This window comes from Ambystoma mexicanum, chromosome 9, assembly GCF_040938575.1.
Source record: "Ambystoma mexicanum isolate Mex_15411 chromosome 9, UKY_AmexF1_1, whole genome shotgun sequence".
NCBI classification, from domain to species: domain Eukaryota; kingdom Metazoa; phylum Chordata; class Amphibia; order Caudata; family Ambystomatidae; genus Ambystoma; species Ambystoma mexicanum.
Window position 1 is genome coordinate 725,669,130 of NC_090931.1, and position 27,704 is coordinate 725,696,833.

The following is a 27,704-nucleotide window of genomic DNA, read 5'->3' on the forward strand; positions in this document are numbered from 1 at the left end:
TGTTTAAAGAAGGCATGAGCTATGTAGCACTACCACACTTACGTACACTTGACGGACTATTTCCAATCAACTTTGATGCAAGTAAACTAAATGCTGATATTCCTTGCATTCTAGAATACAATAGACTGCTTTCACTCTATAGCCCCATCTAAAAACCTATGCTGTTCTGCAAAAAGTGAAATTTTGTAAAAGAAAACCACTTCACTCTGAAATTGTGCAGGATCTCACAGTAATTCCTCCAAAGAAATTAAAAGAAGCTACTACTTCATCATTGACCACAACCAAAGTAGAAACTACTGCACAAACAAAGTCAACTACCTCTTCAAAGAAACAATACCCACTCCAAACAAATGACTTGGGCACAGAACTGTCAGGTCCATTCAAATTTTCAAATGTAACTGGTGTAAATTGCTACGCAAATGTATCAATCAATATTCTTTTCCAATTGGCACCTTTTATTGACAACATTTACTTACGCGGGACAGACAATTGTGTTTGCAAATATTAGTCCTTCACAGAACTGCAACCAACAATCCTGACAACACTTACATTGTCTGTGGAATAAGGTAGGAATTGGACTACTGTGCTGGAATGGTCAAATTCACACACAATAAGATACACAAGTATTTCTAATGTACTTACTACAAGTGCAAGAAAACAAAAACATTCCTATAAATTAAATATTCCAGATTTCATACATGTGGAAACATACATGTACTCTTTGCAGCCATGTTGCACAAGAAGAAGTTCCTAATGAACGCTTTGTATATGTAGCCATAACTAACTGCGCATCCATTCCATTTCAGCAACTTGTACAAAATGCAAACCATAGCAGATTATGTACTACCGGCAATTCAGATAATCACTCCACCTTACAAATACAGACACATTGGGCATCATTACGAGATTGGTGGTAGTCATGGCGCTATTTGACAATAACGTGTCACTTCCCGGTGTAGTCCGACCTTTGCAGGACCAGTAAGTCCCCATTAGAAAAAAGCAATTCCCCATTCCCATTTGAGCCTCCTTAGTGCTCAATGGGAATAGGGAAGGTGCTACTGACGGTACCGCAAATTGCGTTAAAGGAGGGACCCGCTAAGGGAACTCGTAGTAGGGCAGTAAGTGATTACCAGCACCAGTCTCCTTACCACCCTACTCGTAATGAGGCCCATAGTAAATACATAATACTAATGCTTTTACGTTACAATGCATATGGTACCAAAAACAACTGCAAGCGGACTGGATTCACACATGGTCAAGTATCACTTGGTAAGAAGACCTTCACAACAATAGGTATAATCTACCACGCAGGAGCCACAACCAATGCAGGTCACTACACTGCATATATAAAAAAGAATCGTCGATGGTTGGAATTTAACAATACTACCATTACTCTAAAAAAGAGATTACTAGCAAATGTTGTAAATGCTTATTTAATATTCTTAAAACCAACATTTAATAACTAACCTATTTATGAACATAAACAAAACTTCAACTTCAAAACTATAAACAGTTAGACTACGCCAACAGGTATCCAACTGCCCCAAGATTATTCAACAAACAAACAGATACATGTATACCACTGAAATGAAACAATAAATAATCAGTTAGAATACGCCAACAGGTATCTAACTGCCCCAACAATCTGCAACAAGCAAACGGATAAATGAATACCACTAAAATGACACAAGAAATAAACAGTTACAATACACGTACAGGTATCTAACTGCCCCAAAAATCTGCAACAAGCCAACAGATAGATGAATACCACTAAAATAGAAAAAGAAATAAACAAATAGAATAAACCAACTGCTATCTAATTGCAACAATACTACCGCCACTTCCAAATTAAAAAACATGGATTTTTTTCCCACAGACCCAATGATATAATGAACAAACACAGGAACTGAGCAAATAGCACAGTACGCTGGTTTGACTTGTAGTACCTCTAAAGTACTAACTATGAGGGTCGACAAAATACAGAAATATCTACTATGCAATGATATACTCATTATAAACTACCTACACTAACATGTTTTTTTTTTCTTTTATCAGAGTGATTGAAAATAAATGTCTGCTCCAACTACCTATGTCATGAAAAAACTGCATACAACCACAAGTCAAACAGTAAGTATATAATGAATGGACTCACAAACCCCACAGCATAACACACCCGTTCAAGCAAACACCTGACCATAGACCACAATCCAAAATGTTTGCTTTCATGGGTATGCTGCAGTGCTTGTTGCCGAACACTACAATCTTGACTGCATAGCCTGGCCAAAACTCTAAATACAGCCTCAACAAAGGAAATAGTAAGTATATAATAATTAGACTCACAAATGCGCAACATAACACAGCCATGCAAACGAACACCTCACCAATAAATACAACCCAAAATGCCTTCAGTCTTCAATAGCAACCTTCTGAACATAATCCAACAAACAAGCAAACACACATCATCTCCTACAAACACTATTACACTACTGCCAATCAATACTCACATTTTTAAAAACATATCCCCTAAGCAGCCCACGTACCACAGTCAAAATATTTGGTAGCATTGGTCTGTTATGCTGCAGTGGTTGTGGCCAGGTACCCAAGACTCTAGGCCCTGGCCACAACCACTGCAGCATAATACACATATAGAAACAAATAGCTACCGAATGACCACAACCCAAAGACATAACACATCCACCTCAAAACCTAATCTCTTCAATTATCATTCTAAAATAATAATTACAACCAATGCACAAACTCTTCAATACATACCCTCTTCACATAATGCTCTACTAACAACCCAAAGCCAGCATCATAGTAAAGTAAAATAACAAATAGTGCACCCAGTGTTTGGTATGTCTGCGGACAACTGCAGTGACCGTGGACACCGCAAACATATCACAGCCTTCTCCCACCTAAATAAATACATCATCTGACCCATCTCTTACTCCCCCAACCTCTCCAAGCACTCCTACACACCAACACACTCCCCAAAATTGGATTTATGCTCATTTCCGTGGATCCAACATGAAGGGAGCATCGAGAGAATATGACGCAACTCACGCTTCACCCCAACCAATCATCAAACCCGTTGTATGTCCGCGGACATGATGTAAGCCGATTATCCAATCAGTGTCCTGTCCGCCGAGCGAACAGGGAAATGTGTCCGCGGAGCGGAAATAGATATCACACATTTTTTGAGACCTACTTTTTGATTGTTTTTAAAAAGACTACTGGACTGATTTCCACCAAATTTACAAAAGCAAACGTTCGAGTCCAAGCCACCGCTCCTGCCACAAATTTGGTGAAAATCCATCCAGCGGTTTGGGCTGTAGGTGTGCACAAACTTTTTTCTCCATTCACTCTATGGGAAAAAATACATTTTGGGACCCCCTATAACTTTGCCCCATGACCAAACCTCACCAAACTTTGCAGAGTGGGCCATATACTTTTTATGCAAAGTTTGTTGAGGATTCGTCCAGGGGGAGCGAAGTTATAAGCCACCCAAAAAGTGCTCTTCCTATGAGTTTAGCAACTTAACCATAACTACACACCCGCTACAGCGGGTCATGTAATATGTGTATATATATATATATATATATATATATATAGATATATATTACATGGCCACACTAGTGGCCATGTAGTTATGGTGTCCTGAAATGTTCGCAAATAAACAAAATGGGGGTGTTCTGGGGACGCTGTCCGTATTGTTCTGTGGCAAGTTGAATGTGTTCTAAGAACACTCGGGGTGTCCTGAAATGTTCACAAATAAACAAAATTGGGGTGTTCTGATGACGCTGTCCGTGTTGTTCGTTGTCAAGTTGAAAGTGTTCTAAGAACTGTCTCATGTCCTGAAATGTTCGTAGGGGGTGTCCTGAAGACGCTGTCCGTATTGTTCGATGGCAAGTTGAAAGTGTTCTAAGAACTGTCTCGTGTCCTGAAATGTTCGCAGGGGGTGTCCTGAAGACGCTGTCCGTATTGTTTGATGGCAAGTTGAAAGTGTTCTAAGGACACTTGGGGTGTCCTGAAATGTTCGCAAATAAACAAAATGGGGGTGTTCTGAGGACGCTGTCCGTATTGTTCGTTGTCAAGCTGAAAGTGTTCTAAGAACTCTCACGTTGTCCTGAAATGTTCGTACATAAACAAAATTGGGGTGTGGTCTAAGAACACACGCGTTGTCCTGAAGTGTTCTAAGAACTCTCGCGGTGTCCTGAAATGTTCGTAGGGGGTGTCCTGAAGACGCTCTAAGAACACTCACGGTGTCCGGAAATGTTTGCAAGTAAACAAAATGTGGTGTTCTGAGGACGCTGTCTGTATTGTTCGTTGTCAAGTTGAAAGTGTTCTAAGAACACTTGGGGTGTCCTGAAATGTTTGCAAATCAACAAAATGGGGGTGTTCTGAGGACGCTATCCGTATTGTTCGTTGTCAAGTTGAAAGTGTTCTAAGAACTCTCACGTTGTCATGAAATGTTCATACATAAACAAAATCGGGGTGTGGTCTAAGAACACACGCGTTGTCCTGAAGTGTTCTAAGAACTCTCGCGATGTCCTGAAATGTTCGTAGGGGGTGTCCTGAAGACGCTCTAAGAACACTCACGGTGTCTGGAAATGTTCGCAAGTAAACAAAATGGGGTTCTCCTGAAGACGCTGCCCGTATTGTTCGATGGCAAGTTGAAAGTGTTCTAAGAACTGTTTCGGTGTCCTGAAATGTTCGCAAATAAACAAAATGGGGGTGTGTTCTAAGAACACACGCGTTGTCCTGAAATGTTCGTAGGGGGTGTCCTGAGGACGCTGTCCGTATTGTTCGTTGTCGAGTTGAAAGTGTTCTAAGAACTCTCGTGGTGTCCTGAAATGTTCGCAGGGGGTGTACTGAAGATGCTGTCCATATTGTTCGATGGCACGTTGAAAGTGTTCTAAGAACACTCGGGGTGTCCTGAAATGTTTGCAAATAAACAAAATGGGGGTGTTCTGAGGACGCTGTCAGTATTGTTCGTTGTCAAGTTGAAAGTGTTCTAAGAACTCTCGTGTTGTCCTGAAATGTTCGCACATAAACAAAATGGAGGTGTGTTCTAAGAACACACGCGTTGTCCTGAAATGTTCTTATGGGGTGTCCTGAGGACGCTGTCCGTATTGTTCGTTGTCGAGTTGAAAGTTTTCTAAGAACTTTCGCGTTGTCCTGAAATGTTCGTAGGGGGTGTTCTGAAGACGCTGTCCGTATTGTTCGTTGGCAAATTGAAAGTGTTCTAAGAACACTGGTAATGTCCGCGGATATTAAAAGTTTCCATAGGCCATAGTTGAAATGTTTTACTCTATGGGTGTGATATGCTGCGGTGGTTGTGGCCAGGGCATAGAGTGGTGGGTGCATGGCCATTTGGCCATGCACCCAACACTCTATGCCCTGGCCACAACCACCGCAGCATATCACAGTTATAGTTGCTTAAAACTTTGGGTCAAAAACTTTATAAGGAACAAAGTTATAAGATACTATGGGTGTGATATGCTGTGATGGTTGTGGCCAGGGCATAGAGTGTATAATATACTTACTGTTTGGTTTAGTGTCTGGAGTACATGTATTTCTTGTTAATTTCTGTGATAAAAGAAAATAGCATGTTAGTATTAGTATTTTGCAATGACTTTTTACGTTGTATAATCAACATTTTTTTTTTACCCTCAATTTCTGTGGGCGAAAAAAAAAATCCATGTTGGATTAAAAAAAAAAAACTTTTTCTGTTATGCTACAGTTTATTTGTTTGTTTGTTTTCAGTGTTCATTTGTTGTTTTTGGCTAAATCTTAATATATTGGGTTGTTGCATTTTTTTTAGAGCAGTAACATATTATTTATTTGTTTGGATATTATGAAATTTTGGAGCAGTTAGATACCGGTAGGCATATTCTAACTGTCTATTTTTTTATATATTTTAGTGGTGTTGATTTATCTGTTTGGATATTGTTAAATTTTGGGACAGTTAGATACCAATTGGCGCATTCTGACTGTCTATTTTTTTTATATATTTTAGTGGTATTGATTTATCTGTTTGGATATTGTTAAATTTTGGGACAGTTAGATACCAATTGGCGTATTCTAATTGTCTATTTTTTGCTCTAATTTAGTGGTATTCATTTATGTGATTAATTGTTGTAGAATCTTTGGGCAGTTAGATAGCTTTTGGAATATTCTAACAGTTTATATTTTTTACTACAAGTTTACTTGAGGTTTAAGTACAGTTTAGTTATCAAATTTTGGTTTTATAACATTAAATAAGTGTTTGTAAGATTTGCTGGTAATCTCTGCTTTAGAGTAATGGTACTATCATTACATTGAAACCATCCACATTTCTTTTTTATATATGTAGTGTAGTGCCCAGAATTGGTTGTGGCTCCTGCGTGGTAGATTATACCTATTGTTGTGAAGATTTTCTTACCAAGTGATATTTGACCATGCGCGAATCCAGTCAGCTTGCAGTTGTTTTTGGTACCATCTGCATTGTAACGTAGAAGCATTAGTATTACGTATTTACTATGTGTTTGTATTACTAACGTGGAGTGATTATCTGAATTGCAGGTAGAACATAATCTACCATGGTTTGCATTTTGTACAAGTTACTGAAATGGAATGGATTCACAATTAGGTATTGATATATATATATATATATGAAGCGTTCATTGGGGATTTCTTCTTGCGTCACATTGTTGCAAAGAGTGCATGTATGTTTCCACATGTATGAAATCTGGAAGATTTCCTTTATAGGTATGTTTTTGTTTTCCAGTACTTGTAGTAAGTACATTAGAAATTCTTGTGGATCTTCCTGTGAGTTTATAGTGAATTTCACCATTCCAGCACAGTAGTCTAATTGTTGTCTTATTGCATAAACCCTATACGTGTACTAACATTTGCAAACACAATGAGGCTGTACTGTGTAAGTAAATGTTCTCAACAATTGGTGGTAATTGAAATAGAATATTCATTGCTACATTTGCGTAGCAACTTACACCAACTATATTTGAGAGTTTAAATGGACCAGGTAGTTCTGTATCTGACTGCTTTTTTGGAGTATGTCTTCCTTCTTTGAAGAAGTACCTGGTTTACTTTCCTAATTGATTTTTTGCTTGTGGTACTTGATGAAGTATTACTTTCTTTTACTCTCTTTGGAGGATTTGCAGTGACATCCTGTTGCTTTTCTGTTTGATTTATTTTTCTTTTATAATGTTTTACTTTTTGTGGAACAGAAGATGTGTTTAGATGGGGAGTGTATAGTGAGCGAATTCTATTGTATTCTAAAATGCAAGGAATATCAGTGTTTATTTTACTTGTATCAAAGTTGATTAGAAATAGACCGTCAAGTGTACGTAAGCGTGATAGTGCTGCATAGCTCATGCCTTCTTTAAAGACTGTGTTACCAATATGGATCGTTGCTTTGTCTAGGGTAAGACCTTGTGATTTATGAATCGTGACTTCGTATGCAAGAGTTAGAGAAAATTGTTCTCTGCGTACATACATGTCTTTGAAGAGAAGGAATCGAGCTGTTGAGCGTCCTATCATTTTAACTTCTGAAGGTTTGTCAAAGAGTGTATTGACAAACTGAATTTTGTTGTCAACTGGGTATGTTTGAAAGCCAACAACTGTACCCAGTGCTCCATTAACTAGTGCTTGGTCCATGTCAAGGTTACGTTTAAGCATTACTCTGCAATTTAAGGATAATTTCAATATCTTTTCTAAGCCTGCTGTGTTTGAGATTGATTTTTCTAAACTATTTAGTCTTGTTGTGGCTTGGTCACACATAGGTAGTGTCATACCATGTACATCTAGTTTGTCTGTGGCGCTAATTTCCATTATTGGTTGCATTTCTTTACTTAACATTATTTCATTGAATTTGAAACAGCTTGCAAGAGTTGGCATTAAGGCCATACAATTGACATTTTTTTGGGTTAATTGTTCCATAACATCTGTAGCACATGCATTATCACCATAAAGTGCATTAATTTGCCGGGTTTTCAATATTGTTTCTGCTTCTTTAGATAGTATACCGACTCTGATACTTTTTAAGATGTTGGCATAAGTGAGATCTGCAGATTGCTGCATGTTTTCTGTTAATTCTCTGTATTGGAAATGTTGCCAAAGGTTGACATTTCCAATGCTGCCAACAGTTTTACGGCAGAGTTTGTGTCCTAATGTTTTAAAAATAGGCTCACCTTTTACTGGTGTCAATTGAAGAAGATCTCCGAAAACAATAATGTGTTTTCCTGCAAAGAGCTCTTCATAGTTTGTTTTCAGTACTTCTTGTAATCTGAGGTGAATCAAAGCCAACATTAGGTTGGAGACCATGCTCACTTCATCTATTAGTAGCATTTTCATTTGTTTTAATACTCTGCGTAGTTCCATTGCAGCTTCTGCAGAAAGTTTGTAATAGTCTAATTTGTTCTGGTGTTCTACTGGCAATAGTAGTAATCGGTGTAAAGTGACAACACCTATGTTGTAGGCAGCTAATCCTGTGGGGGCAGTGACAACAGCTGACAGTTTGTTGTTTGTCAATTGTTGAACGAATTTACTGATGATTTTGATTAGGAATGTTTTGCCAGAATCAGCTTCACCACTGACGTACAGTAGTATAGTTTTATAATTATGACAGGAACATTCTTTATTTTCATGTTGTACACCATGTGCAATTTGTTTTGTTAATTCTTCAAAAATGCTACGTTGTTCGTTGTTTAGTTTTGATTGTAGTATAGTTAAGTCTTCTATATCTTCATACTGACACATGGTTGGTGTTTTCGACTTCTATCATAGCTAATTCTGCCTCATTTATTATTAGTGGTTCTCCAAGTGGTTCTTGGCTTCCTGTTACTGAAGGTTGACTACTGTCAGGAGTGTCTTTATCTAGTTGGGCCTGGAGTTCTTCTTCGTGTTGCTGTTCATTGTGCAACATTGTTTTGTACTGTGTAAAGTTTACATCAGTTATAGTGCTTTTGTTTGCTTTGAAAGCATCTTCATATGAGTCATAGTTTTCTAGTATTTCTTCTTCTTTTTTCCATGGTTTAAAGAGTTGTAGCAGGGACATGTAATATATTTCTTTATGTTGAGGAGTCTTCAATGATAATTCGATATGATTAATTAAATTGGTTTTAGTGTGTTTAACTAAGCTGCATTCACAGTTTGTCACTCTGTATTTACCTTTTTTTTCATCAGGTTTTATATTATTTTTGTATGTGTAGGTCATTCAAGAGGTCTTGGAGCTCTGTCTTTTCTGCTTTGGTTAAGGATGCTGTGACATATTGTGCAACTGCAGTAGAATTGTCTGCAATGTACTGCTCATCTATGTTTGCATTCCATAAGTGGGCAATGATTGCATTATAATCATTGATATATTTTTCTTCTTCATTTCTTTTTATGTAATATGTATTTTTAGGTGACTTACCTTTAACACTATGTCTAACTGAAGACATGAGGTTGTTCACTTGACCTGTATTTGTAACTGGTCTAGGGAAACCAAATCGGCATTTGGTGTAGTATTTCCCTTTGTTTTTGTATTTGCGACAACAATATTTGCCACATTTATGTCTTTGAAATTGTAAAATTTGTGCATGAAGATCACTATTTGTGGATTCTGATGGAATTTCACAAGTGACATATTTTTCAATAAACTGTAAAACAGTGGTATCACTGTCTTGACCAAATTTACGAGCATCTTTAATCCATAAAAGCATGTGGATATGTGGTGCTCCTCTGGCTTGGTATTCTTTTCTCCAAAATAAGTATTGCACTTCTCCAAGGGTAGGAAGAGTTTTATTACAAATAAAATGTAGCGTAGCAATGAAGCGATGTTGAAAATATCTTGAAACATTAACAGGATCCAAAGAACAAAGTTCTCATGGTGTTAGTATATCTATGTTTGTTTTGTTTTTATTTGATATGCGTAGGAAATCATGTAAATCTTCCCATGCATATTCTGCACAACTTAATGTAACAAACCAAGTGGGTGGTCCAAGGTTTCTGATCATGCAACTTACATCTCCGTGACGTTGAAACAAGTATTCTTTAGTACCACGCATATTTGCAAATAGATTTGTAATATTTGATTGTAAAACCTCATCCTTTTGTTGCACTTTTTGTAATAATTGTGTAGCTGTCATATTTTGAAAGTGGGATCCTGATTTTAATATGTGTGCAACTCTGTTACATAAAGTTGCTAGTTCACTTTCAAAGAGTAGGTGGAATATGTATTCCACATTTTGTCTAAATCTGGGATCTTCAGAATACATCCGTAATGAGTGGTATTCTAAAGCTAATGTTTGAATAGGTCTATCATCATACCTTCCTCCTTTGCCAGTAGGAAAGAGTCGAGGAAAAGCATGTGCTTCTATACTTTATTCCCATATGCTGATTGGTGATCCTTTTGTTTGACGCATTTGGTATGTTTCCAGTGCATCTTCTATGGTGTCATTAGAGTGCAAAGGATGAATTGTATAATGGTCTAAAGTATTTGATATTGTGGCAGGATCTAGTAGCTCAAATTGACCAGCTTCTTGTGTCTCCTGAATTATTTCAGTTGTATCTTTCAAGTTTTCTTCATTATTAATTTCTTTGTAATATTAATTATTCTCTTTAAGATATTGTAAGGCTTGTCTAACTTTAAGTAAATCTACCAGCTGTTGCCATTTTTTCTGTGTTTTGTAGGTACTCCATTTACTAAGATAATTAAAGATTGCTGCATTGGACGTTGCACTCCTAGAATATGCATGTTTTCTTTTAGATCTAATGGTAAATAAACTACTTTTCCACGAATGCCTTTTACCAATTCAGAGGGAGGTAATTTTACTGTTTTTGGTTGAAGGCGTATTATTGCTTGAAATGGGTGTACTGTTTGAATTATGATGCTCTCTTATAATTTCAGTTGTTGTAGGGGTTTTGGTAGTGGGTATAATTCCAAATTATTTGTGATAGCACGTGAAGGAGGTTGGTTGTTGTCAAGTTTTGTAGTGCAGTAACTGCAAAGTATTAAGAGGTCACTTATTTCGTATTTGTTTTCTGCTACAAGGTAGAGAGCTAATTCAAACCATTTAGAATCTTCATTGTCTTCTATTTTATATGATAGGTCTACAGTTTTCGTGTTATGTTTATAAAAAGTTCTGAGGCAACATACACATACATGGTTTGGTACTTCAGCTGAGGTACTTTTAAATTTTAATATTCCTTTTTTTGTATGTGTTTAGCAAAAGGTTGCTATTTGTAGAATTGTTGCTAATTTGGCTTAAAGCTATTTCATTCTGTAAATGACTTTCACTTTCAAAATATTTTTTCTGGATATATTCAATTTCTTGAAGTAGGTCTTTTGCTGTACCATGTAGACAAATGTTATTTAAATTTGCTAGTGCTAAAGCAGGACTTTTAGCATAGTACAGTTTATAGACTAGATTTCTTATAGTTGAATGATGTGTTGATATTCTTATGATATCATGGAAGGTGGTTTTACAAGTAGGTCCTGTAATGCAGGCCAATGAATGTCCTAGTAGTCCTGTGTATTTGCGCACTGGACAGGTATCCATATATTGCAGTTGTTTAATTTTGATTTTGTCTTTGCTTTTTACATATTGATTGAGGAATTGGCGTAAAGACTTGAAAAATTGTTTAGGAATGTTACATATCGACGTGCATGGCCATGTGTACACTAGACGTTCTGATTCAGTTGAATGGAGGGGTAATTCTACATTTTCAGGGCATATTTTTGTAAGGAGTACTTCTTGTTCCATTATGATATTATTAACTTTTTCATAACCTCGACCACTGCTATGTATGGCAATTGTATTTGTTTGTTTTTGTTTGAACGCTTCTTCATTAAAGTATGGTTCTGTGCTCGTAGTGTGAATCCATTCACCTCCGCAGATACTTAAGAAGTTCTTTCTGTTGACATTTCGTTTATTGAGAAGTCTTTTTTGTAATTTAGTTATTAGTTTTGTTAGTGGTTTCATTTTGTTTAACACTAAAATAAATAACTTTCTTTTGAGAAGAATTGCACTAGCTATCAAGGCTTCTAAAATTAATTTCCTACAATAGGTTTTAAGCATTGAACCTGATTTCTCTCCTGTTTTTATAAGATTTTGAAGGACTTTGTGACGGAACATTTTGGCTAAAATACTTTTCTTGGTATGCTTACTTTGCACTATATTAAAATTTAAAGAAGTAGATTTATCTGTAGTGATAGCTGATTTTCTGTTAATTGTTTTTTGGTTTGTTTTACATTTTGATAGCAAAGGCAAAGTTTTTGTACTTGAAACGTCTTGTGTTTCACTAAATGACTGTATCAGCTGTTTTGTTTGAACTTGTTTTTACAAATTCTGCTAGAGATGGATGCTTATGTTGGACACTTTTATTTTCATTTGCTCTACTTCTGCGTTGCTTTCTGCGGACTTGACTTTAGATAGGCATTCTTTAGGGTCTGTTGAAAAAAATAATGAAGGTATGGGTTGGGGTGTTCTGCAATGTATGTTTGCTGTGTGCATGAGTGTTTGAGTAAGATGATGCATGTAATGGTGTCTGATTGTGCATTGGGAACTACAACTAGTAGGGATGTGTATTCTTCAATTAATATGTTACTAAACTCAGGTTCAGATGACAGAAAAAAATAAGCTAGTGCTGTGGAGAAGTACAAATAGTAAATCTAATGTATACAATATAAATATTTGTTTGTTCTATAATATGAAAATTCTAGCGGTTGAGTTGGATAATTTGTGTGTCCAAAAGTAGGAATTTGTGTGCCATTCTAGCTGTAAATCTGTGTTTAAGACATGGGGATTTTTGGACAGAATGGTGCACAATCTCTATTTGTAGGCACATAAATAGCATGGATTAACTCTACAGTATGTTTGAGTAATAATACACATATTATCGTGATATTCTACTTACTTTTTTTCTAAAATGAGCAGTTTAATTCTTAGTTCTTCTTTGTTCTTGAAATTCGGCTGCTTCTTTTCAGGAGAATGGTCTTCACTGCAATTGTAAAAGAAACAAATTAGCAATGTTGTTTGTATATAGCATTGTTTTTAATTTAGATATTGATTTTTTTAATTGAAATCTTCAGCGCCTTCCTTAAAACCATTAAAACTATCTTAATCGCATAAGATATGTTGCACCAGTTCAATACATATGATATGTTCTTAATGAACAAATTGTATTGCAATGAGTAACTGTAACAAACAACATATCTTTAGTATGTCTTGTGAAATTCATAATGTACCACTGAATACCACCATGTCTGTAACTAAGCTGTTCTAGGTAATAGTGCCTTAATGTCATGCTTAAATTAAAGTAATCACATAAATACATAAATAAATACATAAATAAATAAATAAATACATGTAATTGTATACGTGTTATTTTTTGAGATTGGAACATAGAGTGTGCATGTATGCACTTTTGTTTCAATATATGTAGTCTATAATTTTCATTTAAAAAATGTTAGTTTAAAAGATTTGATAGTGTGTGTATTAAGAAAGTAAATAGTATAAAGGTTTATAAGTGATAGTTGATTTTAGGAAATTGGAAAAAAGACAGTAGATTCATTTTACAGATTACACAAGCTAAAAGTCAGTTTGAAAATGTGTTCATGTACTGTACAGAAAATATGCATACCTGTAGTTTGTGTTCATGCATATGGATATGCATGGAGCTGCAAGTAGAAATCTTGGAGTGCTGATCTATGATGATGCAGTTAGATGTAGAGGTCTTGAATGTGATTGGTGCATGGTCATGTGATTTCTTAGCTACATCCAATGAGGAAATGGCACAGAGAGTGAAGTGGAAATGGTAGAAGGGGTGTTCATGTTACAATATGTTCGCGGACATGGCGATAGTTCGCGGACATCAGGAGTTACATCCGGGGATTTTTGGGTTCAGAAGTCATGCAAATGAGAATGAGCAGTGAAAGGGATTGGTCAGGAAAGTTTAGTGGCTTTGTTCTGCCAGGAGAGAGTTTCTCGGATACTCTTTTTGCTGAGAGAACAACAGATAGCTATGGCTGTGTGTTTCAGAAAACAGATTTTTTGGATTTTGGGAGATTTGTGAATACATTGGTTGAAGGTGCATGCACAAAGCTGTAGAGTATCTGTAGATCTTGGATTTCCACATGTGGAAGTACACTGGCATGGAGTACGTGGAATGAAGTGGTTGGACTTGCTACCTCTCTGTGCTACTTTGGAAACAAAGCAACATCCAGACATAATTGTAATTCATTGTGGAGGTAACAGTTTAGGACATGTGTCTGGAATTTCTTTGCAATTTGCTATGAAAGAAGGACTTGGGAAAATCATGGACATGTTTCCTAATTCTCAAGTAATATTTTCACGGATTGCACAGAGATAAATGTGGCTTTCGTTCTTCTTCATTTGGTCCACAAATGGAAAAAGCAAGGCGCAATGTTAATAAGGCTGTTTGTGCATTTCTAAGAGATTTTTGCATGTCCTCTTTTACAATGAAAATATTTTGTTTCGTAGTACATACATTTTTCGCAGAGATGGAGACCATTTTACTTATGCTGGCAATCAGATTTCTCTGAGAAATGTACAAAATGCACTGCAACCTTTTTTAGAAATACAGCATCCATTTTGAAGTATGTTTTAAGTATTCATAATTTTTGACATACAAACACCTCCCAAAGGCTCTTTTCAGAGCCACCACTTCCTCCCAGAGAAAAATGTAATGGTAGCAATAGGGTAGCACCCCAATTTTTTTAATGTTCGCAAACTGTCCGCAGACTTTTAAGAAATACAAAGGGCCCTGCTTTATTTATCTTCACTTCTATTTTTTAACTGTGAAAGGCGGCTCTGAAAAGAGCCTTATTTTTTTGATTTTTGTAATTTTATATATTGTTTTGGTTTTTTAGACACGACACACTAGGAGAAGAGGGGAAAGGCGGATAAAGGGGGGGACACCAACCACAGGGATAAGAAAGGGCGAGCTGAGAGAGGAAGATGTAGAGTGGGTTTTATTTGTGTAGTGAGCAGGTCTTCTCGTGCTCTGAGACAATAGTCTCAAAAGCACTCCGAAGTCGCTCCCCCCTGCAGAGTACTTTGTCACAGTACATACATGCAACTGTGACCCTCGAAAGGTAAGGGTCATCAGAATTCTGTATGGCCTGTGAGGCAGCTTGAGGAAGACGCTGTCCCACAGAGGTGGTCCTTGTGGTGACAGGATCAGAAACAGAGGATGAAGTAGAGGAAATCAACCTACTATGTTCTTCGCAAGGTACAACCTTGCGAATAGCCCCAGAGTGAAATGACCTCAGGTGTCGCTTCATGGTCATGGTCCCAAAGCTGTACGAACCGTGCTTCCCGCGACTCAGTATCATTTTGCACTCATTGCAGATAACACGGTTTGCACGAGCCTTAGGACAATTCCCATAAATGGAAAATAACCACCACACCCAAGACTCATGTCTAGTGCGGGTAGTAGGGATTTCCTCTACCTCATTCTCATCATCCTCTTCTTCCTCCTCTGCATCCTCACTCCTGTTCCCCTCTTCAGGCCCTTGGGAAGGTGGTGGTGGTGGAGGGGATGAGGGTGGTGCTGAAGCAGGTGCAGCACCAGCTGGCAGTTCTGCAGCTAGGGATGCCATCTCGATGGTGGAATCAGCAAGTTGCTGGAGAAATAGCTGTGCTCTGAAGAATAGCCAGAAACACAATGAGAATAAGCTCTAGGGCGTGGTCTTTTATAGGGGTGCTTGTACGCGGTTCATGGACATGCGTGCTGTCTGCGGACAGATCAAACACAAACAAGGGTTCAAAAAGTTTCAAAAGATATGTAGAAACTCAGGATTACTATGTGGGACTTGTGCCATGATGGGTTTTTATGGAAAAATATTGTGGATTACTCGAAAATGTACTTTTAAATTGTTCGGGGACATGTACAGTGTCCGCATTCAGAACACGCAATCAACATGGGCGCGGTCACATGACCCCTTCGCGACAGGTCCGCGAAGGAAGCTCCTGTCCGCAGGACACCAAATGCATGGACATTGGTTTGCGCGTGCGTGTTGATGTTCTACAGACAGTGTTCGGGTCCTGAATTAATTAAAAGTGCATCACACATCAAATGAACATTTCTTGACATCACGTATGTTCTATAACAGTTTAAAGTTGCTAGCGAACACTACGGACAGATATAGTGTTCTTTAGGACACTTCCACTTTTGATTGATTATGAACTTTTCAGGACATCAATTGTGTTCTTAGAACATTTAACTTGCTAGCGAACATTACGGACAGGTATAGTGTTCTTTAGGACAGCTCCATTTTTGTTTATTTACGAACATTTCAGGACACCAATTGGGTTCTAGAACAGTTTGAACTTGCTAGCGAACAGTATGGACAGGTATAGTGTTCTTTAGGACACCTCCATTTTCGTTTAATTACGAACATTTCAGAACACTGCTTGTGCTCTTTGAACAGTTTCAACTTGCTAGTGAACAGTACGGACAGGTATAGTGTTCTTTAGGACACCTCCATTTTCGTTTAATTACAAACATTTCAGGACACCGCTTGTGTTCTTTGAATAGTTTCAACTTGCTAGCGAATAGTACAGACAGGTATAGTTTTCTTTAGGACACCTCCATTTTCATTTATTTACGAACATTTCAGGACACCACTTGTGTTCTTAGAACAGCTTCAACTTGGTAGCGAACAGTACGGACAGGTTTAGTATTCTTTATTAGGACACCTCCATTTTCGTTTTATAACGATCATCTCAGTACACCAATTGGGTTCTTAGAACAGTTTCAACTTTCTAGCGAACAATAAAGACAGGTATAGTGTTCGTCAGGACACCTCCATTTTCGTTTATTTATGAACATTTCAGGACACCGCTTGTGTTCTTAGAACAGTTTCAACTTGGTAGCGGACAGTACGGACAGGTATAGTGTTCTTTATTAGGACACCTCCATTTTCGTTTAATTACGAACATTTCAGGACACCCGCACTGTCCGCGGACATCTACATTGTTTTTAAAAAAAATAAAAAATGGGAAGCAATTACAACACAATATAAAAATGTAACTTTATTTCAAATATATTAATAATTTATGACAGAGAAGGTGAGGCAGAAACAGAAACAAAAACAGGAGAATTAGGGGTTTCAACATGATTGATATCAGGTGAAGAAGGGATGAAAGTCTCATCAAAACATTTTGGATTATGGAGAGGGTTTGGGGATAATTGACTGGGATATGGTGAGGGGGGACAAGTACATGTGGGACAATGGTATGAGGTTTTTGTTTTAAAATGATCCTCAACAAAAGAATTATTAAAATTGCTCAATAATAAATCCATTTTTTCTTTTAAGCTGTCAAGCGTGTTTTCCATAACAGTTTCTTCAGACATATTTTCTATTTTGGTATGCCCTGTACAAAAAGAAATATATATGTTAAATATATATAAAATAATAACACTTAAATGGTGTATATTGTAAAGTGTGTACCATTAGCTTCACTATTTTCTGACATTTCGTCATGTGGGAAGTGCTCCTCTAGCCATTCCAGAGTACTAGACATTTTTGTGAGAAAAAATATATATATATAATATTCTTTTTTAATCTAATACAGAAAGTTTATAAAGATATGAGTAAAATTATGTACACTTACTATTTCAGGTAAGATATGTTCTGAGTAGTCGGTAGGTCTGGTCTTGGTCTTAGTTGTAGAGTGTCTGTCATGTAATTATGTTGGAAGCCTATTTATCTTCTCTTGGTATATTCCATTTTAGAATATATTGTATTTAAATTAATGGTTAGTGTGGTACATATATGGGTTACATTTCTTATGTATTACTACATATAATATGTATGTGTACTACTTTGTGAATGTTTTAAATGTTATCATGTTGTAATATAACAATGAAACATGCCCCCCCCCCAGACTTTTTAGGTAGTGGTACTGTTGTCCGAATATGTCTGCGGGCATCAAACATGTTCGCGGACATTACATTCAGTAGAAGTGGTTCAGTATTTTCCATATTACATGTACATAAAGTCAAAGTTACTATTGTTAAGCTTTGCTACTAAAAACCTATGAAATTCAGTTAAAAAACTTTGTTAAAGGGAAATTATGGTTAAGTTGTGCTACTAAAAACCTATGAAATTCAGTGAAAAAAACTTTGTTAAAGCGACGTTATATTTAAGTTGCGCTACTAAAAACCTATGAAATTCAGTGAAAAAACTTTGTTAAAGGGACGTTATGGTTAAGTTGTGCTACTAAAAACCTATGAAATTCAGTGAAAACACTTTGTTAAAGGGACGTTATGGTTCCAAGTAAAACCGAAAAACTCTTGAAATTCGCCAGTTATGGTAAGCTAAGCAACCATACACTGCTAAGACTAACACCCAGGACATCAAAGATGACATCACAAATGTCATTGATGACATCACTGATGACATCACATGTGCATTTATCTTTCATGAAAATTCTGTACAAGGGTTTCTTATTGTAATGTTAATAAAAAAAAGTGTCAAGGATTATTGGAATAAATATCAAGTGCTAATTCGTCCATCCAGTATACGATGGTGCTCATGTAGAAACATAGGCATTGTGTGCAGCATACATGATGGAGGTGCAATATTCATAAACTTGCCATGTTGAATAGTGAAATGATAACTGTTTTCTTATTAGACTTGTGCATACTGTGAAACATGTGATAAGTAGATAACAAAACCCACTTACTACATAATTGCATTATTATAGACAAAACACAAAGAGACAACACCACATACAAATATGAGTATATACAAGGAAATTGAAGAAAGAAAAAAAAACAGCAGTAGTAGCAAAAAGTGTTCATAACCTAACAGATTACCTTTATGCAGAGAAATGATTGCTCTGTTTCAAACGTGCTACTTACCCTATGTGTGTGTATGTATATATATCACATGATATGCCTGGACTCTAAGGAAAGTAGTATGAATACAAGATATAAAAATAGGAACAAATACAGGGAATGTACAGTAATAAAAAAAACAGAACTATCAGAAAGTGCTGACAACTCTACTGATTATTTTAATGCACAGAAAGGATTGCTGTCTTTCAATCTTATGTCTTACCCTATGTATATGTTTCATATGATATGACTGGACCCTAAGGGAATTATTGTAAGAACATACTTGAAGGATAAGTCTACAAATATACTACCTTTTCCAATTTTAATTACTGACTGTTACTGGAGAAAACCATGTGGCCTAAATATGTCAGTAAAGGAAAAAAGGGGGAGCCAGACATGTGATGTCATCAGTGATGTCATCAATGACATTTGTGATGTCATCTTTGATGTCCTGGGTGTTAGTCTTAGCAGTGCACGGTGGTGGCACGAGTTATGGTTGCTTAGCTTACCATAACTGGCGAATTTCAAGGGTTTTTCGGTTTTACTTCGAACCATAACGTCCCTTTAACAAAGTTTTTTCACTGAATTTCATAGGTTTTTAGTAGCGCAACTTAACCATAACGTCCCTTTAACAAAGTTTTTTTTTCACTAGATAGATAGATAGATAGATAGATAGATAGATAGATAGATAGATAGATAGATAGATAGATAGATAGATAGATAGATAGATAGATATTACACGGCCACAGTAGTGGCAGTGTAGTTATGGTTAAGTTGCTGTTTCCATAGGAAGAGCACTTTTTGGGCGGCTTATAACTTCGATCCCCCTGGACGAATCTTTACAAAACTTTGCAAAAAATGTATATGGGCCAGTCTGAATATTTTTGCAAAGTTTGGTGAGGTTTGGTCCCCGGGGGGGGCACAAAGTTATAGGTAGAGTGAATGGAGGAAAAGCTTTGGTGATGTTTGTTACGGGGGGCTGCGGGGGCAAAGTTATAGGTAGAGTGAATGGAGGAAAAACTTTACACTCTGCTACAGGCCAAACCGCTGGACGGATTTTCACAAGATTTGCGTCAGGAGAAGCAGCTTGATCCCGAAAGAGTGCTTTTGTAAATTTGGTGACCTTGTGTGTAGTGCTTTTCTTTAAAACGACCAAAAAGTAGGGCGTACAAAATGTGTGATATCTATGTCCGCTCCGCGGTCACAATACCCTGTTCGGACCACGGACAAGACATCGATTGGCTAAGGGGCTGGTGTCATGCTCGCGGACACTCAACGTCTCTGCCGATTGGCTGTAGCGAGATGTGTTCTGCGTCAGATTGTTTGGGTGTGCCCGACATCTTGGATCCACTGACCGCGGAGTGGGTAGCAGCGGCAATACCCTATTTCAAAACCTATTTTGCTGTGTCAAAGTGCTTGGGGAGGTTTAGACAGTAAGAGATGGGTGAAAAACTGATTTTGTAGTGGCAGTAGGTGTTCCTGATGTACTTTGTATGGCCGACTTGTTCGGGATGTTTGTACGTACAGACAATGAGGGGTCTAATAAGGGTAGTATTCCAGTCTGTACTCTGTATAGGGAACCTGAAAGTCTTCTAAGGACACGCATGCTGTTAGCGAACATTGAAATTGAGTACATTCCGTATTTACATTACTTTTTCCTATGCATACGCCATTCATTGAAACGCCACCACGGCTGCGACATGCTGCGGTGGTTGTGGTCAGGGCCTCTTCTAAGGACACGCGTGCTGTTAGTGAACATTGATATTAAGTACATGCAGTGTTTACATTACTTTTTCCTATGCGTACGCCATTCATTCAAACGCCACCACGGCTGTGACATGCTGCGGTGGTTGTGGCCAGGGCCTAGAGTATTGGATGCATGGCCATTGGCCGGGGAGTGTGTGCAGTCTTGGATGCATGGCCAAAGGCCATGCACCCAAGAACAAAGTTATAAGCACTGGAGGTTTAAGCCGCTATGGATTTTATATTCTGCATAGACCTACATTGAAAAATCTGTGGCCTCACACCCGAGTCTGTAGCCTGTGGACACAACTACTGCAACATTTCCAGATATATGTACACTCGTACTGTAAAACATCATTCAGGTGGTTGTGGGGAGGGCGTAGCGTTTGTGGGGGCATGGCCGAAGGCCATGCTCCCAAAACAAACTTTACACGTAGTGAAATTAGAAACCACAAATGATGCTATATTCTGTGGTGGTTCTGGCCAGGACCCAGATTTTTGGGTGCATGGCCAAAGCCCATGCACCCAAGACTGAAGTCATAAGTAGTGAGTTTGTAAGTGAAAATGGGTGTGGTGTGGTGTGGTAGTTGTGTGCATGTCCTTGCGTCTTGCGTGCATGGCTGCGGACTATGCACCCAAGAGTAAACTTATAAGTAGTCAAATTACAAGCCCCATGCTTTTGCTATGCAGCAATGGTTGTGAGTAGGACCTATAGTCTTGGTAGCTTGGGCTTAGGGTGTAGGTGGTAGGTTATACAACGAAGATGCTAGGGCTAGCCTACAGCAGCTGCAGCATATTAGTGCCATAGATTAAACGTGTAGATTTGAATATGTATGAGATGACTGCAATATACTTACTGTTTACCTTGTTCAGAATCCATTTATGTCTTACATGCCTTTAGTACTTGGCGGAACTATCCTTTTTTAATTTCTGTGATAAAAGAAAAAAGCATGTTAGTGTTTGCATTTTATGAAGACTTATTCAATTGTATAATAGACAGTTTAGCTTTTTTTGACCCTCATATTTAGTTTACAAACCAGTGTACTGTGCATTTTGCTCAGTTTCTGTGTTTGTTATTCAAATCATTGGGTCTTGGGGAAAAAATCCTTGTTGGATTAAAAAAAAAACTTTATTTGCTATGCTACACACTATTTCTTTGTTTTCTTTGAGTGTTTCCTACTTCTTTCTGATTAATGTTATCTTTGTTGCCTTGCTGCTGATTTCTAGCAAAAGTTGGCGATTTGTGATATTCATTCATCTGTGTTGTTGTTATACACTCTTGGGCAGTTAGATACCTGTTGGCGTATTCTAACTGTTTGTAGTCTTTCTCTTAATTTTTTGGTAATGTTGACGCACATATTAGTTATAAAATTTTGTCTTTAAGAAGATTAAATACTCATTTGTGAGATTCTGGTAATCTCTGCTTTAGAGTAATGGTGCTATCATTACATTCCAACCATCCACATTTCTTTTTAATGTAAGCAGTGTTGTGACCAGCATTGGTTGTAGCTCCTACATGGTAGATTATACCTATTGTTGTAAAGGTTTTCTTTCCAAGTGACACTTGACCATGTGTGAATCCAGTAAGCTTGAAGTTGTTTTTGGTACCATCTGCATTATAACGTAGAAGCATAAGTATTAAGTAGTTACTATGTGCTTTTTTGAGTAAGGTGGAGCGATTGTCTGAAGTGCATATAGTACACAATCTGCCATGGTTTGCATTCTGTACAAGTTGCTGAAATGGAATGGATTCATAACTATGTATGGATACGTACACAAATCGCTCATTTGGAATTTGTTCCAGTATCACATTGCTACAGAGAGTGCAGGTATGTTTCCACATTTATGAAATCTGAAAGATTTCACTTATAGGTATGCTTTTGTTTTCCAGTACTTGTAGTAAGTACATTAGAAATTCTTGTGTGTTTACAGTGAATCTCACCATTCCAGCACAGTAGTCCAATACTTGTCTTATTCCGTAAACACTGTACGTTTTGTCAGGGTTGTTTGTTGCATTTCTATGCAGGACTAACATTTGAAAACACAATTGGTCTGTACTGTGTAAGTAAATATTGTTAACAATTGGTGGCAATTGAAATAGAATATTCATTGCTACATTAGCATAGCAACCTACACCAGTTTCATTTGAAAATTTTAATGGACCAGCTACTTCTGAATCTGAGTGCATTTTCGGCCATTCTGTTCCTTCTTTGAAGAAGTATCTGGTTTACTTTCCCTAATAGGTTCTTCTTTGCTTGTGGTACTTGATGAACCTTTAGCTTCTTTTGTTTTCTTTGAAGGATTTGCTATCCGATTCTGTTGCATTTCTTTTTGATTTAGTTTTCTTTTATTACATTTTACTTTTTCTGGAACAGGATATTGGTTCAGATGTGGGGTGTACAGTGAACGCAGTCTATCGTATTCTAAAATGCAAGGAATATCAGCGTTCACTTTACTTGCATCAAAGTTCATTAGAAATAGACCATCAAGTGTACGTAAGCGTGATAGCGCTATGTAGCTCATGCCTTCTTTAAAGACTGTGTTTCCTATACCTATCAATACTTTGTCAAGGGTAAGACATTGGGATTTATGATTGGTGAATGCATATGCAAGAGTTATAGAAAATTGTTCTCTACGTACATACATGTCTTTGAAGAGAAAAAATTGAGCAATTGAGCGCCCTATCCTTTTCACTTCTAAAAGTTTGTCGAAGCGAATATTGACAAACTGAATGTTGTTATCACATGGGTATGCTTGAAATCCAACAACTGTACCCAGTGTGCCATTAACTAGCCCTTGCTCCACGCCAAGGTTACATGTAAGCATTACTCGACAATTTAAGGATAATTTTAATATTTTTTCCAACCCAGCTGTGTTGGAGATTGAATTTTCTAATCTATTTAGTCTTGTTGTGGCTTGCTCACACATGGGTAGTGTCATACCATGTACGTCTAGTTTGTCTGTGGCGCTAACTTCTATTATCGGTTGCATTTCTTTATTGAAAATTGTTTAATTGAATTTGAAACAGCTTGCAAGAGTTGCAAGAGTTGTCATTAAGGCCATACAATTGACATGTTTGTGCACTAATTGTTCCATAACATCAGTAGCACATGCATTATCGCCATAAAGTGCATGAATGTGCCGGTTTTTCAATATTGTTTGTGCTTCTTGCGACAGTACATCAACTGAAATACTTTTTAAAATGTTGGCATAAGTGAGATCGGCAGATTGCCGTATGTTATCTGATAAATCTAGGTATTGGAAATGTTGCCAAAGGTTGACATTTCCTATGCTGGCAACAGTTTTACGGCAGAGTTTGTGTCCTAAAGTTTTAAAAATAGGTTCACCTTTCGCTGGTGTCAATTGTAGAAGATCTTCGAAAACGATAATGTGTTTTCCTGCAAAGAGTATCTCGTAGTTTGTTTTAAGTACTTCTTGCAGTCTGAGGTGAATCAAGGCCAACATTAAGTTGGAGCCATGATCACTTCATCTATTAGTAGCATTTTCATTTCTTTTAATACTCTGCATAGTTCCATTGCAGCTTCTGCAGAAAGTTTGTAATAGTCTGATTTGTATTGTTGCTCTACTGGAAGGAGTAGTAATCAGTGTAAAGTGACACAGCCTATGTTGTAGACAGCTGAACCTGTGGGGGCAGTTACAACAGCTGACAGTTTGTTGTTTTTCAATTGTTGAAGGAATTTGCTGATGATTTTGATTAGGAATGTTTTCCCCGACCCAGCTTCACCACTGAAGTACAGAAGTATAGGGTTGTAATTTTGGCAGGTACATTCTTTATTTTCGTGTTGCACACCATGTACAATTTGTTTTGTTACATCTTCAAAAATGCTGCACTGATCTTTGTTAAGTTTTGCTTGTTGTACAGTTAGGTCTCCTATATCTTCTTGATAGTGACTCATGGTATTTTCCACTTCTGTCATAGCTAATTCTGCCTCATTTGCTATTAGTGGCTGTCCTAGTGGTTCTTGGCTTCCTATTACAGAAGGTTGACCACTGTCGGAAGAGTCCTTATCTAGTTGGGTCTGCAGTTCTTCTTCTTGTTGCTGCTCATTGTGTAACAGTGTTTTGTACTGCGTAAAGTTCACATCGGTGATAGCACTCTCATTTGCTTTGAAAGCATCTTCATAGCAGTCATAGTTATCTAGTATCTCTTCCTCTTTTCTCCATGGTTTAAAAAGTTGTAGCAGAGACATGTAATATAATTCTTTTTGTTGAGGAGTTTTTAATGACAATTTAACATGATTAAGTAAGCCCCGTTTGGTAAATTTCAGTAAGCTACCTTCACAATCGGTTACTCCACATCTACCTTTGCTTTCATCTGGTTTTATACTATTTTTGTATGCAAAGTTTTGTGCTATGTCGTATAGACACATGCTTTCCAAAGTGCTACTCCTGTTCGGATAGCATGGGTCCAGTAAATTGTTTTTTTAAAATGTCTTGGCTGTTGGCATCATTTCTGGCAATTGTTTCTATGTCCTCATATGATTTCAGAACTCTTTTTTCTATATTTAGCAGGACCAAGACTTAGCCATACTATGTTGTCTGATTTTCCATACAAAGCCGTACCGGTTAAATGATCTGCGCTTCATAGGCGCCACATTCTCTATGACAGAGCATTTTTATGCCTAGGCTGTACAATTTCTGCGATAGTGTTTTGCCTGATGCTAGGTCATCCCACAGGTCTTGAAGCTCTGTTTTTTCTGCTTTGGTTAAGTAGGCTGTAACATATCGTGCAACAGCAGTAGAATTGTCTGCAATGTACTGCACATCTATGTTTGCATTCCATAACAGGGCAATGATTACATTGTAATAATTGATATATTTTGCTCCTTCTGTTCTTTGTATGTAATACGTGTTCTTAGGTGATTTACCTTTAACACTATGTCAAAGTGAAGACATGAAGTTGTTCACTTCACCTGTTTCTGTAAGTGGTCTAGGAAAACCAAAGCGACATTTGGTGTAGTGCTTATCATTGTTTTTGCATATGCGACAACAATATTTGCCACATTTGTGTCTTTGAAATTGTAAAATCTGCCCATGCAGGTCACTATGTGTCCATTGTGATGGGATTTCACAAGTGACATATTTCTGGATGAACTGCAAAACAGTGGCATCACTGTCGTGAACAAATTTAGGTGCACCTTTGATCCATAAAAGCATGTGAATATGTGGTGCTCCTCTCGCTTGATATTCTTTTCTCCAAAAGAAGTGCTGCACTTCTCCGAGGGGAGGAACAGTTTTTTAGCAAATAAAGTGTAGCATAGCAATGAAACGATGATGGAAAAATCTTGACACATTAACTGGATCTAGAGAGCAAAGTTCTCCAGGTGTTAACATATCTATGTTGGTGTTGTTGTTGTTTGATATGCGTAGGAACTCATGTAAATCTTCCCATGCATATTCTGCACAACTTAATGTCACAAACCAAGTCGGTGGCCCAATGTTTCTGATCATACAACGTATGTCTCCGTATCGTCGAAACCAGTATTCTTTTGTACCACGCATGTTTGCAAACAAAGTTGCTATATTTGATTGTAAAACCTCATCTTTTTCCTGTACTTTTTGTATTAATTGTTTAGCTGACATATTTTGAAAGTGGGTTCCAGATTTCAAAATGTGTGCAACTCCGCAACATAGCATTGCTAGTTCACTTTCAAAGAGTAGGTGAAAAATAGTACTCCACATTTTGTCTAAATCTGGGATCTTGCGAATACATCCGTAATGAGCGATATTCTGATGCCGTAATCTGAGTGGGTCTATCATCGTACCTTCCACCTTTGCCAGTAGGAAATATCAGTGGAAAAGCATGTGCTTCTATACTTTTTCCCATATACTCATTGGTGAACCTTTGGTTTGTCTCATTTGGTAAATTTCTAGTGCATCATCTATGCTTTCATTGGAATGCAATGGATGAATTGTGTACTGGTCCAAAAGAGTGCATACTGCAGCAGGATCCAGAAGTTCGAATTGTCCAGTTTCTGATGGCTCTTGAATTATTTCAGTTGCTTCCCTTAAGTTTTCTTCAATATTTTTTTCTTTGTAGTACTCGTTATTGTCTTTCAGATATTGCAAGGCTTGTCTAACTTGATGTAAGTCCACTAGTTGTTGCCAATTTTTTTATCCTTTGTTGGAACACCATTTACCAATACAATTAAAGAATGCTCTATTGAACGTTGCACTCCTGGAGTGTGTACTTTTTCGGTTAGATCTAATGGCAAATTAACTACTTTGCCACAAATGCCTTTCACCAATTCAGAGGGGGATCATTTTGCTGTTTTTGGGTGAAGGTGTATAATTGCTTGAAAAGGGTGAACTGTTTGAATTATGATGCTCTCATACAAATTGAGTTGTTGCAGGGTTTTTTGTAGTGGAAACAATTCCTAATTATTTGTGATAGCACGTGAAGGAGTTTGGTTGTTGTCTAGTTTTGTAGTGCATTAACTGCAACAAATTAGGGGTTCTCTTATTTCATATTTGTTTTCTGCTAAAAGGTATAGAGCTAATTGAAACCATTTGGAATCTTCATTGTCTTCTATTTTGTATGCTATGTCTACATTTTTTGTGCTCCTTTTGTAAAACGTTCTGCGGCAAAACACACACACATGGTTTGGTACTTCAGCCGATGCACTTATACATTTTAGTATTTCTTTTTTGTATGTGTGTAATAGAAGGTTGCTATGTGCAGTTTTGCTGCTACTCTTTTCTAAAACTGTTGCATTTTGTGAGTGACTTTCACTTCCAAAATATTTTCTCTGGATAAGGTCAATTTCTTCTTGTAGGTATTTGGGTGTACCATGCATAAGAGTGTCATTTAAATTGGCTAATTCTAATGCTGGACTTTTAGCATAGTATATTTTATACACTAGATTTCTTACATTTGAATGATGTATTGATATCCTTTTGATATCATGGAAGGTGCTTTTGCAAATATGTCCAGAAATGCAGGCTAATGAATGTCCTTGCAGTCCTGTGTATTTGCACACTGGACAGATATCCATATTTTGCAGCACTTTCATTTTTATTTTGTCTTTACCTCTCACATACTGATTGAGGAACTGACGTAAAGATTTGAAAGATTTGTTAGGAATGTC